This window comes from Pseudophryne corroboree, chromosome 5 (genome assembly GCF_028390025.1).
Source record: "Pseudophryne corroboree isolate aPseCor3 chromosome 5, aPseCor3.hap2, whole genome shotgun sequence".
Classification (NCBI taxonomy): Eukaryota; Metazoa; Chordata; class Amphibia; order Anura; family Myobatrachidae; genus Pseudophryne; species Pseudophryne corroboree.
Window position 1 is genome coordinate 651,748,044 of NC_086448.1, and position 20,278 is coordinate 651,768,321.

The 20,278-nt window shown below is 45.4% G+C and overlaps 1 protein-coding gene and 1 pseudogene across 2 annotated transcripts in view; both read left to right on the forward strand.

Annotated features, from left to right (window-relative positions):
- Positions 1–20,278, forward strand: part of ASXL3 (ASXL transcriptional regulator 3) — a 303,495-nt gene that overhangs the window by 192,025 nt on the left and 91,192 nt on the right. The gene's annotated exons all lie outside the window — the stretch shown is intronic.
- Positions 12,995–13,113, forward strand: LOC134931618 (5S ribosomal RNA; annotated as a pseudogene).

A 20,278-nucleotide genomic window follows, 5' to 3' on the forward strand; every position in this document is an offset into this window, starting at 1 on the left:
ACCTAACAAAATTATTTTTCCACAGAAAACTTTGGAGAGCCCTCTGCAGTGCACCCATTCTCCTCTGGGCACAAGATCTAACTGAGGTCTGGAGGAGGGGCATATAGGGAGGAGCCAGTGCACACCCATAGTCAAAGTTCTTTTTAGGTGCCCTATCTCCTGCGGAGCCCGTCTATACCCCCTGGTCCTTACGGAGTCCCCAGCATCCTCTAGGACGTAAGAGAAAAGATTTTACTTACCGGTAAATCTATTTCTCGTAGTCCGTAGTGGATGCTGGGCGCCCGTCCCAAGTGCAGACTTCTTCTGCAATACTTGTATATAGTTATTGCTGCAATAAGAGTTATGTTATATTTGCATCAGGGTTGAACTGATGCTCTGTTGTTGTTCATACTGTTGACTGGGTAAGTTTATCACAAGTTATACGGTGTGATTGGTGTGGCTGGTATGTATCTTGCCCTGGATTACCAAAATCATTTCCTTGTACTGTCAGCTCCTCCGGGCACAGTTTCTCTAACTGAGTTCTGGAGGAGGGACATAGAGGGAGGAGCCAGAGCACACCAGAATCTAAATTCTTTCTTAAAGTGCCCATGTCTCCTGCGGAGCCCGTCTATTCCCCATGGTCCTTACGGAGTCCCCAGCATCCACTACGGACTACGAGAAATAGATTTACCGGTAAGTAAAATCTTATTATTTCCCCTGCTTCTTCACATGGTAGGATTGGGGGAATTACCGCCTTCCCTGTGAAGTATGTTTCCGTCTATGACCACGATATCTGCTGGGTTACATGCTGTCAGATGAAATGTCTTGTCTGACAGGCATGTTATCTAATGTGTATGCCCAGCACAAGGAGTGACAGCCACACTTAAGGATTTGATGTATCAAGGAATGAAAAGAATGAAGGAGTTGTCCAATAAGCAACCAATCAGCTTTGAGGTAGCATTTACCACGTACATTCTATAAAATGATAGGTAGAAGCAGGTAGGTTGCTACGGGCAACTTCTCCACTTGTCCACTTCGCCACTCTTTTCACTGCTTCATACATTAACCCCTAAGCCACATGCCAGCACACAGCCATGTTTGTGTTTTCTAACTGCCAATTAATTGTAGAAATCCAAGTATCAGGAGTTATTACAGTGAGTTGTGGTACGCGCCATAATTATTTAAATTAAATTAATTTGTATGCAATTTAAATGTAGTCACCCTTTATTTGATTGGTTAGCCAATTAAGGCTCAAAATATATTAATTGGTGAAGGTTAATTTGAGTGATGAAGTATGTCTTTTACTTCCATCTTTTTCTGGGCCTTTTGCAAATCCATTTTATAATGTGTGGGCTTTCGTTCCTCTGATCGAAGGAAATAGTTTCACTGGTAACCAACTTGACCGTTCATTACAAAATAACAAATAAAAAACAAGAGTAATACTCAACTTTTGCGTATGTGATCACTCAATACAGATGATCACCTTCTTCTTAACATAGGGTAATCTCCATCCATGGGGCCCCTTACATCTCTAAGCAGATGCCCAGAATCCGCTTATATACAAGCAGACATGTTATTACAATCTCGGATTCTGTGTCGAAACCAAAGATCTTATTGCTATTGTGCCTTATAGCACAATAACCATTAGGTAGTCCATAGATTGTAAGCTTGTAAGCAGGGCCCTCCTACCTCGGACTGTTTCTTATTTCCCAGTTTTGTCTTCTCATTGTGTCCAGTTGTAAAATGCAACGGAATTTGCTGCGCTATATAAGAAACCGTAAATAAATAATAGTCTGGGTGTTGGCTGCTGGATAGTAAGCCATATTAAAATGCATGGGAAGCATTACACCGCTAGTTGGGATCCCGGCGGTCACAATGCCGATGCCGGAATCCCGACTAGCGTTGAAATGCCGCTGCTGGAATCCTGACGCCACAGGCTATTCTCTCTCTGTTGGGGTCCACAACACCCATAGAGGGAGAAAATAAACTGTAGTGAGCCAACAAGGGTCTTTCTAGCGCTCGTCTCGCTGCCGGCATACTGGTGGCTTGGATGCTGCTGTCAGTATACTGACGGCCAGCATTCTGGTCGCCGGTAATTCACACATGCTCGGTAAGTTCTAACATACTCGTATATCCAAGACATAGAATGTCTGAAGCTTAACCATAAGTTTGTATAGCCTTTGTCTAGAATTGATCCATAATGCTTAGCTTCTCTAATGGTCTTTTTATTGGAATGTAGCTCTCTACTGTTAATACCGTATAGGGCAGAGGTTCCCAAACTGTGTGCCATGGCTCCCTGGGGTGCCTCAGGACACTTGCAGGGGTGCCCTGGGTTGGTGGTCCAGGACCAATTCAAATTATTCATGGTCAGTATAATAGGCAAAACCAGTGCTGGTGGCTGCCAGTCATAAAATACAGTATGTAGCCAAACAGAAGCAAATCTTGTCCCTCACCACACAACTGACCCTAAGGATGACATATAAACGCGATCTACTTAATGTAATATTTCTTTCTAAATTTCTCAATAAGACATTTTTGGCCTAGGGGTGCCGTGAAAAAAATTCTGATATTCTAGGGTGCCGTGATTCATAAAAGTTTGGAAACCACTGGTATAGGGTATTACTTACTAGATGCCCACTAATGCTAATGACAGGTAGACGTAGGCCTCTCAATTTGTCTTGTTTCCTTCAGCATGAATAGAATCTCCTTAGGCCTCAAGGGGCCCTAAACAGGTATTAAAACTTATATCCTATGTTGAAATCCAATAATTAACCCCAATGGTTACACATATCAATTTTAAAGCCATTTTGAATAACTGAATCAGAAAAATAAAAAGAACTTGAAAGTAGTGTTAAAGGTTAAATAAACTGAAAACTAAAAATAGTATTAATTAGGTAACCTAAAATGCTTTTACCAAATCTATCTTAATAAAGAATTTAGTATTTTCTTCAGCTTTTGGTTTTAAAACACAGTTCCTATTATTCTGAAATAAAATGAATAAAAACAAGTTTGGAAAAATTAATAAAAAGCTTCTTTCCTCTTATAGTTGTAAATTATACACCAGCTTAGAGGTTCTAACAGCTGTCAGTAATTCCTAAAAAGATAAATGATTGTTGTCAAGTTAATGAAGAATCTGTGTATTGGTCTCTAGGCAGGGATGAGATCTTGTGATGTACCTAAAAGCCTCAGGTGTAACTATTAGATGGAATTTCCCTGTACACTGTTCTGTTCTAGGCAGTGCACTGAAATAAGGGACTTTGGTACTGTGGGTGTTAGTGTGTATATGAAATGGCCCCTATGTTTTTAGTTTTATATTATTATTGAGGCATTGCTGAACGTGGCCCCGTTATGGAATTGTTCAAACGCTGCAGACTTTACAGAACAATGTGTGTTTTATTTATCTTCCAGCACATTCAATGCAAGTTCAGCGGGGTAATAATGTAGAGCATATTCCTGCTATGCTGACTTCATATGTCACCTGAAATACTGTCAGAGAATTATCCATAGCAGAAAAGTGTCTGTCAAAAGACGTTTTATAATGTTTTTATGGCTTGCAATATGAGCACGTGTTTGGCAAGTACAGTAAGTGCATGCAGTGTAGTGTCTGGGTACTAGCCATTATCAGAAACTGTTTATCATTTGTCATATTAGATGAGATTTTCATTTTACCTCTAAGGGTTGCCGTTTTATATGCTTATTTGTGATTAATTCTTTTGGCCTATCCTACTGCCACTATACAGCGCATACAAAATGTAAACCAGTTACTGTTATGTGTTTGTGTGAATTGATTGCATTTGAATGCACCTTACATTACCATGGAATCTAGTGTCTATATAAGATATATGTATCTTGTGTTTATCATCGCTACTTCAGGAATTGCTGCTTACTTCTTTCTGAAGCAACCTCATTGTGTGTTTATACCTCTCAACATGTTTGACCCAGGAATTGGGACTGTGGTTGCTTGGCCAAGCCTCTGCATGCAGTCCAAAGCACTATGCTGCCTCTCAGCCACTACCCCTCCAATCCCCCACTTCTTGCCGCTGCTCTGCCGTGCTGTGTAGGAAGAAAGAGTATGTTTTTCCTTTTATATAAGGAAGGGGGTAGTTCTTTGTGCCAATATACTAATTAGGTTCCTGATAGGTAGGCACATATTCCTGAAATGTGAAGGAGAAACACTGTGTAATATACATAATATACAGTATACACAACATTTCAAGAAACATTAAAATGCAATCAATTGGCACAAATATTAAATATGTTTCTTTTTATGATATAACCCCTTACATAAATATATAAGTGCTCTACAATGACGTAATTTCCAGGTTTATAAAACAGCTATGAATGGACACTGAAGATTAATTATGCCGCCATAATAATACATGATGATGTGAAATTATGTCAAAGCATACTGCAAAACAGGTTGTAAAATCACTGTATCAGGGTTTTGGGTTTTTTTTTTATTATTGAATAATTACATCCCCCATTAAATTAAATGTGTTATCCACCAAACACTAATTTTCCATTTTTACTGTAATACAGTTTTGTTAAAGAAACTGGTTACGGCAGAAAACTTGCTGATTAGGGTCCTTAAGACAACTACGTGTTTTATCTATCTATCTATCTATCTATCTATCTATCTATCTATCTATCTATCTATCTATCTATCTATCTATCTATCTATCTAGGTCATATAGGGTATTAGTATCTGTCAAAGCACAGTTGTATTCCATAGAATAATGGCATTATATACCTTGATCCAGTTAGCATCACTTCTCTTACTCCTGGAAACTTGCAGACATGCTGTATATCACATTTATTTATTTATTACCAGTTATTTATATAGCGCGCACATATTCCGCAGCACTTTACAGAGAATATTTGGCCATTCACATCAGTCCATGCCCCAGTGGAGCTTACAATCTATATTCCCTGTCACATGTACACGCACACACATTCATGCTAGGGTTAATGTTGTTGGGAGCCAATTAACCTACCAGTATATTTTTGGGTTGTGGGAGGAAACTGGAACACCCGGAGGAAACCCACGCAAGTACGGGGAGAATATACAAACTCCGCACAGTTAGGGCTATGGTGGAAATCGAACCCATGACCTCAGTGCTGTGGGGCAGTAATGCGAACCATTACACCATCTGTACTGGCCGTACATTTAGGAATTTCACATCAATACCCCCCCCCCCCCCTCTATAAAGGCTCTATCCACTTTACTATGGGGGTAATTCCAAGTTGATCGCAGCAGGAATTTTGTTAGCAGTTGGGCAAAACCATTTGCACTGCAAGGGAGGCAGATTTAACATGTGCAGAGAGAGTTAGATTTGGGTGTGGTGTGTTCAATCTGCAATCTAATTTGCAGTGTAAAAATAAAGCAGCCAGTATTTACCCTGCACAGAAACAAAATAACCCACCCAAATCTAACTCTTTCTGCACATGTTATATCTGCCTCCCCTGCAGTGCACATGGGGGGTAATTCCAAGTTGATTGCAGCAGGAATTTAGTTAGCAATTGGGCAAAACCATGTGCACTGCAGGGGAGGCAGATTTAACATGTGCAGAGAGAGTTAGATTTGGGTGGGTTATTTTATTTCTGTGCAGGGTAAATACTGGCTGCTTTATTTTTACACTGCAAATTAGATTGCAGATTGAACACACCCCACCCAAATCTATCTCACTCTGCACATGTTAAATCTGCCTCCCCTGCAGTGCACATGGTTTTGCCCAATTGCTAACTAAGGTGGTCATTCCGAGTTGTTCGCTCGGTAATTTTCTTCCGATCGCAGCGATTTTCCGCTAATTGCGCATGCGCAATGTTCGCACTGCGACTGCGCCAAGTAAATTTGCTATGAAGATTGGTATTTTACTCACGGCATTACGAGGTTTTTTCTTCGTTCTGGAGATCGGAGTGTGATTGACAGGAAGTGGGTGTTTCTGGGCGGAAACTGGCCGTTTTATGGGAGTGTGTGAAAAAACGCTACCGTGTCTGGGAAAAACGCGGGAGTTGCTGGAGAAACGGAGTAGTGTCTGGGCGAACGCTGGCGGTGTTTGTGACGTCAAACCAGGAACGACAAGCACTGAACTGATCGCACTGGAAGAGTAAGTCTCGAGCTACTCAGAAACTGCACAGAGAAGTCTTTTCGCAATATTGCGAATCTTTCGTTCGCAATTTTGATAAGCTAAGATTCACTCCCAGTAGGCGGCGGCTTAGCGTGTGCAAAGCTGCTAAAAGCAGCTTGCGACCGAACAACTCGGAATGACCACCTAAATTCCTGCTGCGATCAACTTGGAATTACCCCCATGGTTTTGCCCAACTGCTAACAAAATTCCTGCTGCGATCAACTTGGAATTACCCCCTATGTCAGAAACTTTCTCATAAGAAAAAATTTGGTTTCCATCAAGTAATCAATAACGGTCCATGGGTGGGGGGGGATTCAGTTGTTTTTGTGGGTAACCATCAAAGCAATTCAATTCCACCCCTCTCCCCACACACACACACACACACACACACACACACACACACACACACACATACACACACACACACACACACACACACACACACACACACACACACACACACACACACACACGCCCCTGTCCCTGAAGTACCAGGTTTAGCGCAACTAATATTTTTTTCAAAAAAAAAAAAGAAATAGTGGGGGGTTAATGATGGAATCAGATTAATAACATTTATTTATGCAATACAATTTCTCTAACGTCCTAGTGGATGCTGGGGACTCCGAAAGGACCATGGGGAATAGCGGCTCCGCAGGAGACTGGGCACAAAGTAAAAGCTTTAGGACTAGCTGGTGTGCACTGGCTCCTCCCCCTATGACCCTCCTCCAAGCCTCAGTTAAGATTTTGTGCCCGAACGAGAAGGGTGCAATCTAGGTGGCTCTCCTGAGCTGCTTAGAGTAAAAGTTTAAATAGGTTTTTTTATTTTCAGTGAGACCTGCTGGCAACAGGCTCACTGCATCGAGGGACTAAGGGGAGAAGAAGCGAACTCACCTGCGTGCAGAGTGGATTGGGCTTCTTAGGCTACTGGACATTAGCTCCAGAGGGACGATCACAGGCCCAGCCATGGATGGGTCCCGGAGCCGCGCCGCCGGCCCCCTTACAGAGCCAGAAGAGTGAAGAGGTCCGGAAAATCGGCGGCAGAAGACGTCCTGTCTTCAATAAGGTAGCGCACAGCACCGCAGCTGTGCGCCATTGCTCTCAGCACACTTCACACTCCGGTCACTGAGGGTGCAGGGCGCTGGGGGGGGGGGGGGGGGGCGCCCTGGGACGCAACGAAAATACCTTAAATGGCTAAAAATACATCACATATAGCTCCTGGGCTATATGGATGTATTTAACCCCTGCCAGTTTTCCACAAAAAAGCGGGAGAAAGGCCGTCGAAAAAGGGGCGGAGCCTATCTCCTCAGCACACAAGCGCCATTTTTTCCTCACAGCTCCGTTGGAGGAAGGCTCCCTGACTCTCCCCTGCAGTCCTGCACTACAGAAACAGGGTAAAACAAGAGAGGGGGGGCACTAAATTGGCATATTAATATATACAGCAGCTATATTAGGGAAAAACACTTATATAAGGTTATCCCTGTATATATATAGCGCTCTGGTGTGTGCTGGCAAACTCTCCCTCTGTCTCCCCAAAGGGCTAGTGGGGTCCTGTCCTCTATCAGAGCATTCCCTGTGTGTGTGCTGTGTGTCGGTACGCTGTGTCGACATGTATGAGGAGGAAAATGGTGTGGAGGCGGAGCAATTGCCTGTGTTAGTGATGTCACCCCCTAGGGAGTCGACACCTGACTGGATGGTCTTATGGAAAGAATTACGTGATAGTGTCGGCACTTTACAAAAGACTGTTGACGACATGAGACAGCCGGCAAATCAGTTAATACCTGTACAGGCGTCTCAAACACCGTCAGGGGCTATAAAACGCCCGTTACCTCAGGTCGATACAGACACTGACACGGACACTGACTCCAGTGTCGACGGTGAGGAAACAAACGTATTTTCCAGTAGGGCCACACGTTACATGATCACGGCAATGAAGGAGGTTTTGAACATTTCTGATACTACAAGTACCACAAAAAAGGGTATTATGTGGGGTGTGAAAAAACTACCTGTAGTTTTTCCTGAATCAGATGAATTAAATGAGGTGTGTGATGAAGCGTGGGTTTCCCCCGATAAAAAACTGCTAATTTCTAAAAAATTATTGGCATTATACCCTTTCCCGCCAGAGGTTAGAGCGCGTTGGGAAACACCCCCTAGCGTAGATAAGGCGCTCACACGCTTATCAAAACAAGTGGCGTTACCGTCTCCTGATACGGCCGCCCTCAAGGAACCAGCTGATAGGAAGCTGGAAAATATCCTTAAAAGTATATACACACATACTGGTATTATACTGCGACCAGCAATCGCCTCAGCCTGGATGTGCAGTGCTGGGGTTGCTTGGTCGGATTCCCTGACTGAAAATATTGATACCCTGGACAGGGACAATATATTATTGACTATAGAGCATTTAAAGGATGCATTTCTATATATGCGAGATGCACAGAGGGATATTTGCACTCTGGCATCAAGAGTAAGTGCGATGTCCATTTCTGCCAGAAGAGGATTATGGATGCGACAGTGGTCAGGGGATGCGGATTCCAAACGACATATGGAAGTATTGCCGTATAAAGGGGAGGAGTTATTTGGGTCGGTCTATCGGACCTGGTGGCCACGGCAACGGCTGGAAAATCCACCTTTTTACCCCAAGTCACCTCGCAGCAGAAAAAGATACCGTCTTTTCAGGCTCAGTCCTTTCGTCCCCATAAGGACAAGCGGGCAAAAGGCCACTCATATCTGCCCCGGGGCAGAGGAAGGGGAAAAAGACTGCAGCAAACAGCCTCTTCCCACGAACAGAAGCCCTCCCCCGCTTCTGCCAAGTCCTCAGCATGACGCTGGGGCCTTACAAGCGGACTCAGGCACGGTGGGGGCCCGTCTCAAGAATTTCAGCGCGCAGTGGGCTCACTCGCAAGTGGACCCCTGGATCCTGCAGGTAGTATCTCAGGGGTACAAATTGGAATTCGAGACGTCTCCCCCTCGCCGGTTCCTGAAGTTTGCTTTACCAACGTCTCCCCCCGACAGGGAGGCGGTATTGGAAGCCATTCACAAGCTGTATTCCCAGCAGGTGATAATCAAGGTACCCCTCCTACAACAGGGAAAGGGGTATTATTCCACGCTGTTTGTGGTACCGAAGCCGGACGGCTCGGTGAGACCCATTTTAAATCTGAAATCCTTGAACACTTACATAAAAAGGTTCAAATTCAAGATGGAGTCACTCAGAGCAGTGATAGCGAACCTGGAAGACGGGGACTATATGGTGTCTCTGGACATCAAGGATGCTTACCTCCATGTCCCAATTTGCCCTTCTCACCAAGGGTACCTCAGGTTTGTGGTACAGAACTGTCACTATCAGTTTCAGACGCTGCCGTTTGGATTGTCCACGGCACCCCGGGTCTTTACCAAGGTAATGGCCGAAATGATGATTCTTCTTCGAAGAAAAGGCGTCTTAATTATCCCTTACTTGGACGATCTCCTGATAAGGGCAAGGTCCAGAGAACAGTTAGAGGTCGGAGTAGCACTATCTCAAGTAGTACTACGACAGCACGGATGGATTCTAAATATTCCAAAATCGCAGCCGATTCCGACGACACGTCTGCTGTTCCTAGGGATGATTCTGGACACAGTACAGAAAAAGGTGTTTCTCCCGGAGGAGAAAGCCAAGGAGTTATCCGACCTAGTCAGGAACCTCCTAAGACCAGGCCAAGTGTCAGTACATCAATGCACAAGGGTCCTGGGAAAGATGGTGGCTTCTTACGAAGCGATTCCATTCGGCAGATTCCACGCAAGAACTTTTCAGTGGGATCTGCTGGACAAATGGTCCGGATCGCATCTTCAAATGCATCAGCGGATAACCCTGTCTCCAAGGACAAGGGTGTCTCTCCTGTGGTGGTTACAGAGTGCTCATCTCCTAGAGGGCCGCAGATTCGGCATTCAGGATTGGGTCCTGGTGACCACGGATGCCAGCCTGAGAGGCTGGGGAGCAGTCGCACAGGGAAGAAATTTCCAGGGCTTGTGGTCAAGCATGGAAACGTCACTTCACATAAATATCCTGGAACTAAGGGCCATTTACAATGCCCTAAGTCAGGCAAGACCTCTGCTTCAGGGTCAGCCGGTGTTGATCCAGTCGGACAACATCACGGCAGTCGCACACATAAACAGACAGGGCGGCACAAGAAGCAGGAGGGCAATGATGGAAGTGGCAAGGATTCTTCGCTGGGCGGAGAATCATGTGATAGCACTGTCAGCAGTATTCATTCCGGGAGTGGACAACTGGGAAGCAGACTTCCTCAGCAGACACGATCTTCACCCGGGGGAGTGGGAACTTCACCCAGAAGTCTTCCACATGATTGTGAACCGTTGGGAAAAACCAAAGGTGGACATGATGGCGTCCCGCCTCAACAAAAAACTGGACAGATATTGCGCCAGGTCAAGGGACCCTCAGGCAATAGCTGTGGACGCTCTGGTAACACCGTGGGTGTACCAGTCAGTGTATGTGTTCCCTCCTCTTCCTCTCATACCAAAAGTACTGAGAATCATAAGAAGGAGAGGAGTAAAGACTATACTCGTGGCTCCGGATTGGCCAAGAAGGACTTGGTACCCGGAAATTCAAGAGATGTTCACGAAGACCCGTGGCCTCTACCGCTAAGAAAGGACCTGCTCCAGCAGGGACCATGTCTGTTCCAAGACTTACCGCGGCTGCGTTTGACGGCATGGCGGTTGAACGCCGGATCCTGAAGGAAAAAGGCATTCCGGATGAAGTCATCCCTACCCTGATCAAAGCCAGGAAGGATGTAACCATACAACATTATCACCGTATTTGGCGTAAATATGTTGCGTGGTGCGAGGCCAGGAAGGCCCCTACAGAGGAATTTCAACTGGGTCGTTTCCTGCATTTCCTGCAAACAGGACTGTCTATGGGCCTCAAATTAGGGTCCATTAAGGTTCAAATTTCGGCCCTGTCAATATTCTTCCAAAAAGAACTGGCTTCTGTTCCTGAAGTTCAGACGTTTGTCAAGGGAGTACTGCATATACAGCCTCCTTTTGTGCCTCCAGTGGCACCTTGGGATCTCAATGTAGTTTTGGGATTCCTAAAATCACATTGGTTTGAACCACTCACCACTGTGGACTTAAAATATCTCACATGGAAAGTGGTAATGCTGTTAGCCCTGGCTTCAGCCCTTACCTAATTTTTCATACGGACAGGGCAGAATTGAGGACTCGTCCTCAATTTCTTCCTAAGGTGGTTTCAGCATTTCACTTAAACCAGCCTATTGTGGTGCCTGCGGCTACTAGGGACTTGGAGGATTCCAAGTTGCTGGACGTAGTCAGGGCCCTGAAAATATATGTTTCCAGGACGGCTGGAGTCAGAAAATCTGATTCGCTGTTTATCCTGTATGCACCCAACAAGCTGGGTGCTCCTGCTTCTAAGCAGACGATTGCTCGTTGGATTTGTAGTACAATTCAGCTTGCACATTCTGTGGCAGGCCTGCCACAGCCAAAATCTGTAAAAGCCCATTCCACACGGAAAGTGGGCTCATCTTGGGCGGCTACCCGAGGGGTCTCGGCTTTACAACTTTGCCGAGCAGCTACTTGGTCAGGGGCAAACACGTTTGCTAAATTCTACAAATTTGATACCCTGGCTGAGGAGGACCTGGAGTTCTCTCATTCGGTGCTGCAGAGTCATCCGCACTCTCCCGCCCGTTTGGGAGCTTTGGTATAATCCCCATGGTCCTTTCGGAGTCCCCAGCATCCACTAGGACGTTAGAGAAAATAAGAATTTACTTACCGATAATTCTATTTCTCATAGTCCGTAGTGGATGCTGGGCGCCCATCCCAAGTGCGGATTGTCTGCATTACTTGTACATAGTTATTGTTACAAAAATCGGGTTATTGTTGTTGTGAGCCATCTTTTCAGAGGCTCCTTCTGTTATCATGCTGTTAACTGGGTTCAGATCACAAGTTGTACGGTGTGATTGGTGTGGCTGGTATGAGTCTTACCCGGGATTCAAAATCCTTCCTTATTGTGTACGCTCGTCCGGGCACAGTATCCTAACTGAGGCTTGGAGGAGGGTCATAGGGGGAGGAGCCAGTGCACACCAGCTAGTCCTAAAGCTTTTACTTTGTGCCCAGTCTCCTGCGGAGCCGCTATTCCCCATGGTCCTTTCGGAGTCCCCAGCATCCACTACGGACTATGAGAAATAGAATTATCGGTAAGTAAATTCTTATTTTTTTTTTTTAAATTACACTTTTTGTATAACCCCCCCCCCCCCCCCCACCCGAAAACATTGGCACAAATATTGTTCACTAGAAAATCATGATCATCGATGGTCGGACCACCGCAACATTAGTTTCCCTGTATCTGAGCCTCTCTGGGGGCTCCTCAGAAGATGATGGCTGCTTCTTTTAAATTTCCCCAGTAGCTGCAAATGTCTGGAGCCGCTTGGTGGTGGGTGCTGCCGCGCTGACCCATCTGATGCAATGTATATGAAGATGCATTATTGTGATTAGATGTGGAACAAAGCCCTAGGGCCATTTGAATCTGTCGTTATAATCAGTCTCAATCCAGTGGTTCTCCTGTGTGTGTATGCACTACATCTAACCCTGGGGCACCTACCAGCTAGATTAATGCATTTACCATTTCTCCTACTAGTCACACTTTTTCTTACCTATACTTATCACGTTGGCTCTCATTAACGATTCAAGGGAACACGTAACACCTAGTAGGCACTGACCAGACGTCACCTTGTTTAACATAGACAGTAGATCCACTATTTCTGCTTATTTTATTCCTAGGCTCCCGCTGAGCCTAAACCCATCTTTTCTACTGAACAAATGCTGTCTCATCTCAGCTTTATCTAGGTGCACTGTCATTAGTGAATCAGAGACATCCGTCCATTTTCTGCTACCACACCTCACTGCACATGCCCAATCTCGTCTGATCTTGGAAGCTAAACGGTGTTGGGCTAGGTTAGTACCTGGAAGGGAGACCTCCAGGGAATACTGAGTGTTGTAGGCTTGTACGAATATCTAACTCTGATATAACACTAACAGTAGGATCACCGATTTTCTTCCTTCATTCTAATCTAGTTGGCAGTCTTTTCTTTCACCATGCAGTTGGTACAATGTGAATAATAGAAAATTACTCTGATATTCTTCATGCAAATATACTAAACCATTGAGTTTTAAATCTGTGGTACCCCAAGTCTGGTGTATGGGTTCTCCCAAGTGCTGATTGACCTGTTGAGGTCCCATCAATACAGATTTTTTTTTTTTTTTTACTGGTCCAAGGGAAACTGATGTAGTACTGTCTACATCCTTTTTTGATCCACTACTCACATTGATGGACCAGAACACACATTGTTTTAAACCTATTTTTATGTCATAGAGTAATAAAAGTTATGTCTTATCTTTCTTATATCTGATTTTCTTCCTATCAATTGTAAAAGAGTATGCCCACCCAAGAGTCTTCTTTTCTCATTATTTGTTCTCAGACTTAGGGCACACCACCAAGCGGACATACTTTCCCACCATATTGTCCAATTTTGGTCCTTTAATATATTCTGTTCCAAAAATTATTTCACTGGTGTGGAATCACAATACCTCCCTCATATGAATGCCAGTGAGTCAAATATATAGTACCAACAGTTTTTCCTATCTATGTGTTTTCTTTGAAAACATTGAGCCATAACTCCCCTGTCTTTAAATTTCAACACATTTTCATATCAGAAATTACATCTTTATGGCATTAACAATATCATTTTGGAATCTATGCGATCACTATATGTTTCCTTAATCTACGTGCTTTATGCATTTTTTGGTTGAACTTTAATCATCACATCAATTTCCTAATCCTGAAACTTGAAATGCGTTTTTTCTTTGGTAATTTAATACAGAAACTTTTTATTTTGTGTGTTTCTACTGAGACAAGTATCCTTGTTAATTAGCACTAGCTACAGTATAGGGGATATTGATTTGAAATTCACAGGTCTGTGGCTGTATGGTCAATTGACATAAATATGCTCAGCTAATTACCTGACCATTTGCCTAATTATGCCAGGAGAACAGTTGTGTTTGAGGGCTCTTGTTGATCCTGAGATTCAGATGTTAACCTGGTTTCCTCAAATCTAAGTGAGTTCTCTGAGATTAATTAAAAGAATATCTGTATGGAGATTAAATGACAAATAGGTTTATCTGCTAGGGAGGGAAGAATTTATCGTTAGAGATATACTTAGTATTAACTCTCCATCACATCAAGGCACCTTTCTGACCTTTTTGGCAAGGGTGGAGATTACAAGTATGACAGTTTGTGCGGTACTAGATAATCAAGAAACAACTTCTAACATGTGACGGGTGGTCTTCAGGTTGCCGACTGTCGGGATTCAGGCGCACAGTATACCGGCGCCGGAATCCCGACAGCTGGCATACCAACACATTTCTCCCTTGTGGGGTCCACGACCCCCCTGGACGGAGAATACCGTGCCCGCAGCGCAGCGAGCCCGCATGGGGCTCATTTGCACTCGCCACGCTGACAGTATGCCGGCGCCGGTATGCTGGTCCCCGGGAGCCTGGCCGCCGCCATACCATACTACACCCTATGTGACATTAGGTTGCTCAAGAACTTCTCTCCCCCCTCACCCCCAATCAATGTAAAAATCTGAACGTGAGATCGCTACTCCAAATTGTGGTACCTTTGATTGCAACAAAAAAAATAAGGTAGTAGCAATTGGCAGAAGTTGAGCTCTTGGTTGAATACAATCACAAGGAAGCAGTTGTCCAAGGTCATACTAACATGTTTCACACTTTACAGTGCTATGGGGGTAATTAAGACCTGATCGTGGATGTGCGAAAAAACGCACATCTACGATCATTTTCTTTGACATGTGGAGGGACGCCCAGCACAGGGCAAATCCGCCCCGCATGCCAGGTCCTGCCCCCCTTCCCGCGGACATGCGAAAGCATTGCATTCGACGATGCTTTCCCATGGTTCGAGTAGCCCTCTGCTTACCCGCCATGTTTTGGGTCACAGCGGCTGTGCGATGTCATGCAGCATCCGCGACCCGCCCCAGTAACGTCAATGCCCCGTTCCCGCCCCCCTCAAGGTCTTAAACTGCATTTCGTCAAGCGCACATGTACTAAAATGGTTTCATAACGATTTTTGCACACTTGCGACTGTCTGAATTAGACCCTATGTTTTTTTTGTGTGTGTGTAACCTAGATTCAGTGTAGGGTGATGGGTAATGTGACAGGAGGGTTATTTTATGTTCAGAGTTTGAGTTGTATACCAAAATTCTGATTATGCAAAATTAGCATGATCATAACTCATTAACCTCTTTTCTTTTCTTTTTTAAATAATACATTTACAAGCGTATCGTAGTACATATAGATGATACAAGCAATGCTGCAATTAATCCACAAACAATTCCAGACTTAGAAATATATAACCACTACCATGTACACCATATTGGGTTGAACCACCTTACAATCAATCAAGCAAGCAAAATGGGGTAAGAGACAAAAGGGCTAGACAAAGACATACAGGGGTACACAGGGTAGGAGCTTTACACCATGTGGCGTGCACATCGATCGTCAAGCAGACTTCCTGACGAGCCTAGAGTAAGTCATGAGAGAGGTTGCCTCTTGGCGAGTGTAACGCAGTTAAATCAAGAGTCATTGTAAATAGTAGACTGCCCTTTGTTCTTTCGGTACTCATTCCACTTAGACCACTTCACATGTGCAGAATAAGTGAAAGAAGTATATGAACAGTCGGCTGTTTCGAACAGATAATGTTTATGAACTTTATTCACAATATGCCTAATACTCGGAACAGAAGCGGATTTCCATAATTGTGCTACGGCGGCCTTGGCGGAGATCAGTTTGTGTCCCAGGAGATATGCATCAATACAAGAGAGATTTTGTGTAGTATAATGAAATAATGCCACTACTGGGTCAGCCGCAATCGGCACTAATAACACATCTTCTATCAATGAGAATACCTCACACCAGAGCGGGCGAAGAACAGGACATTCCCAGAAGACATGATATATGCTCCCTCCCAATGCAACCGCAATTTCTCCAGCAGTATTGAAAAGTGGAGGGCCATATACTATGTTGCCGCTCAGGTGTAAACTACGCCCTCAGACACAGTTTGTAGAACTTCTCTGAATGGCTCAAACATTTGGACATCTTAAAACCATTAAAAGAGATAGTATCCCATTCGTCCTCCCGTAAAGTTCTAGATAGGTCCCTGTTCCATTTAACCTGAGCTGGTAATTTCCCTACTTTAAAATGAATCACTATAAATTGATACCATTTTGTTATACTGCCTTGGTGCAATGGGGAGTCCAGTCTGGAGAGCAGTATTTTAGGGAAGGGAGGGAAAACATATGGCCTTGGGAGGTAGGTGGTCAGCCAGTGGCGCAATTGAAGAAAATTTATGGAAGTCTTGTTTGGGGATATGAAACTGTGTTTGCAATTGGGAGAAAGATGCCATCTGCCCTCTGGAAAAACATCCCTTAGGGTCGATAGACCTGCCAGCTTCCATGAATCAAGCCTCAAGTCCGGGATGAGCTGCACTATCATCAAAAGCGTTAAGTAGGGGGCGTGTAATTGTATGTCGTCATGTACAGAAATAGTTCTATGCCACACGGAGAGGGTTCCTTTAATCGCAGCTCCTGGGCCAAGTAGGGGGGGGTGCAGTGCGAGGAGGTAGCCAAAGCAGGTCTGTAAGCATTGTCGATGACACGAAAGAGCGTTCTATCAGTACCCAAGGATTCGGAGCCAGAGAAGTAAACCAGTCCCCTATCTGACTAAGTATGCATGCTGCATGGTAGCCGTCCAGATCGGGGTAGGCCACTCCACCAGAATGTTTAGGTAAAACAAGGGTCCGTCTAGCTATACGCGGTTTGGTGCCCTTCCAAATGTATCAGGAAAGCAGCCCATTGGACTTATTACTAAGTGGTTTAGGGTGAGGTCTGGGTACATAAGTTTGGGAAGTAAAATCATCTTAGCAGCCGCAATACGTCCCAACCAAGATATATCGTGATTCAGCCAGTCCTTAATCAGCTTCTCGAAGTTGTAAAGCAATATCTTGTAGTTACAGTCAAATAAGTCATTATCTCTAGACAAGTGGACCCCAAGATATTTAATAGATCTATGTTGCCTGCGTATCTGTGTTTATCCTTAAGTATCTTAACCTCCTCAACCGGGATGTGTATGGGGAGAGGCTCAGTCTTGGTTGTATTAAGTTTATAATACGAGATGTGGGAGTATTCCTCCAGCACTTGATGACCTGATGGAAGAGAAGTTTTGGGAAGTAGCAGACATAATAGAATATCATCCGCAAATAAACTAATTTTGTGGGACAAGCCCCCTATCTTAGGGCCCCTAATACCGTCAGTAGATCTAATCTTTTCAGCTAGCGGTTCAATGGCTAAAGCAAATATAATGGGAGACAGTGGGCAACCCTGTCTGGTGCCGTTAGAGATGTCAAATTTCACGGACAAACAGCCGTTTACAAACACCCTCGCTGAAGGAGCAGAATATAGAGCCAGGATAGAGTCTAATATCCGGCCATAGAGGACAAATCGCGTTAGTACTGATTGCAGATATCCCCAATGTAGTCTATCGAACGCCTTTTCGGTGTCCAAAGACAAAACTAGCAGGGTTTTTTTGTTATAATCAGTGTATTCTATAATGTCGAGCACCCTGCGAGTGTTATCTGGGGCCTGCCTGCCCGGGACAAACCCAACCTGGTCAGCCGCGATTAACGAGGGGAGAAAGTGGCCCACTGCACTGGCCGACACATGATCCAAACGGGGGGAGAGAGGGACAAGACAACAGACACGCTAGAGGAAATACATAAAGAAACAATACAAATACAGAAAGGAAAAAAAACTGACTCCAACGGAGTCATAGCGAGGCGCCAAGAAGTAAACTCCTCACTCAGGAAGTGTAGGGGGGTAGTGACCTACCTCCCCTGCACTCATCCAGTGTACCTCAACATCGCACACAAGCCCATAACTGGGAACAGTAGAAAATTTGTCAGACGCCCTATAATCCTATTAACAAATAGAGAATAAAAGAAGGGCGCTAGAAAAATCAAACCAACATTGAACTATACTGAACATATTATATGAGTAACGCCCTAGAGGTTTCAGGAATAGCAGACATTAATGGGTAGTAACTATAACAACCTTACCATCCTATCCATAAAGTATAACCATATATGTTAAGACACATTGAATATCATGATACTGAGAAGACAGCAGAGATAAAAAATTCCTAGCTAACGGTAAGATTTAGGTCTGCTGGAGGCGGCGGTCAGGGGGAGAAGTCCCCGAATTGTCGGAGAGGCCCCATCTGGTAAGGAGCTTCATGCCAGCGTCAACCGTAGCGACGGCCACTGTAGAGCCCTCCCGGGAGATCAGGAGCTTAGTCGTGAAGCCCCATCTCTAAGGAATTCCTTCTTTCCTAAGAACGGCTGTGACATGCTGGAATGAGCGACTTTTCTGTAGAGCAGCCTGAGAGAAGTCCCCAAAGAGTTGGTGGTGTCCCAATACCTCCTCCGAATGCGACGATGGTCTGGCAGCCTTGAGCAGGGCTTCCTTAATATGGAAAAAGTGTATTCTCATTAAGACATCACGGGGGACCCCGTCTGGGGCGTTCTTAGCTTTGGGCAGTCTGTGAATGCGATCAATAAGGAGATCTGATGTAGAAGCCGACGGCAACAGCTTCCGAAATAGCTCAAGGGCGGCATCATGTAGACTACTGTTTGAAATGGTTTCGGGGACATCCCGCAACTTGAGGTTGTTTCGCCACGATCTGTCCTCGATAACAGCCATTTTGTCACGTAGAGTGGCCACTTCACTCTCCAATGCCTCGTGGGAAACAGATCGTTATGAGAGCCCACCACTTCTCCCATTTTAGATTCTAAATGATCGGTACGTTCACCTAGATCATCTATGGCGTGTTGACAGGCTTGGAACAGTGCACGAAACTCTGCTGCAACTTCCTCCTTGAACTGCGCCAGCAAGAGTTTCATGGTGCCGACGGTCAAGGCATCACTATCGCCTAACTGTGAAGACTCAGCGGCGCTGTGGATAGGGGATAGTGACATAGTTGCAACCGAGGGGAGGAGTGGTCACTGTGCCAGCATTCGCTTTAATATTCGCCGGAGTAGCAGCACGAAGAGGCAAAGGTTTGAAAAAAGCCACCTGGGACACAGACTTGTTACAGTTTCTTCGGAGGCATAATGATGAAAGGTAATGTTAAATAAAAAAACAGGTAGAAGGCAGAAGGCGCAGAATGAGATCTCCCCTCAGGCAACACCGTCAAGGCATCAGTCAGGGCATATCAGAGCATGGATGAGTGCAGAGGAGGGAGGAAAGAGCCATTGAAAAAGGTAATCACATCTGAGGCCGAGGCGATTTCAACAACCCAGCCTACTCAATTCCTCCGAGACCAGGTATATCATGATCTCCAAGAGGCCAGCCGTGGGCAAACACAGAGAGAACCAGGTGCCGGGCTGTCTGTCAGGTACAGGGAGAGGCAAGGGTGGGGAATAGGTATGTGCAGGTAGCAGGAGCAACAGAGGACAGTGCCACTCTCCCTATGTGGGGCAGCCCAGAAGACTCCACGGCAACCGCGGGTCCAGGCCTTCCAGAGAGTAGGGATCCGCTTACCCGTGTCAGTACTCTGCAGCTTGGAGATCTGGGTCCTCTCAGGTGCAGGCCCATAATGACCCTCCACTAGCTCTCCCGCCGGGTATCACAGGAGGCAGCCTATGCCCGCAATGCGCCGCGGGTCCCCCTGGCACCGTCCTCCACTGTGAATGTGCGTGCGGGCAGCTGGGGATCCGGAACCTGCACTGCGGTACAGCGGTCCTCTCAGGCCTCCGGCACCCCCTGCTGTCAGGCGCGATCACCTCGGTCTAGACTGGGCCCCGCTCACCCGGCAGGCACGTAGATTTCCCCTGGCAGCACCCGCAGCAGCGTCACTTCCGGTCTCGGGGAGAATGGGGAATCGAGCTCCTGGCTTGCTACTGGTGAGACGGCCGCAACCCGCAGGAGCCAGTAAACTGACTCCCCGATTCCGCAGCCGTAGCTCACCAGCTCCAAAGGTCTCTCCCGTCTGCAGGCAATGTAGTATGTGGCACAAAGAAGGGGCAGAGGCGTCCAATAAGA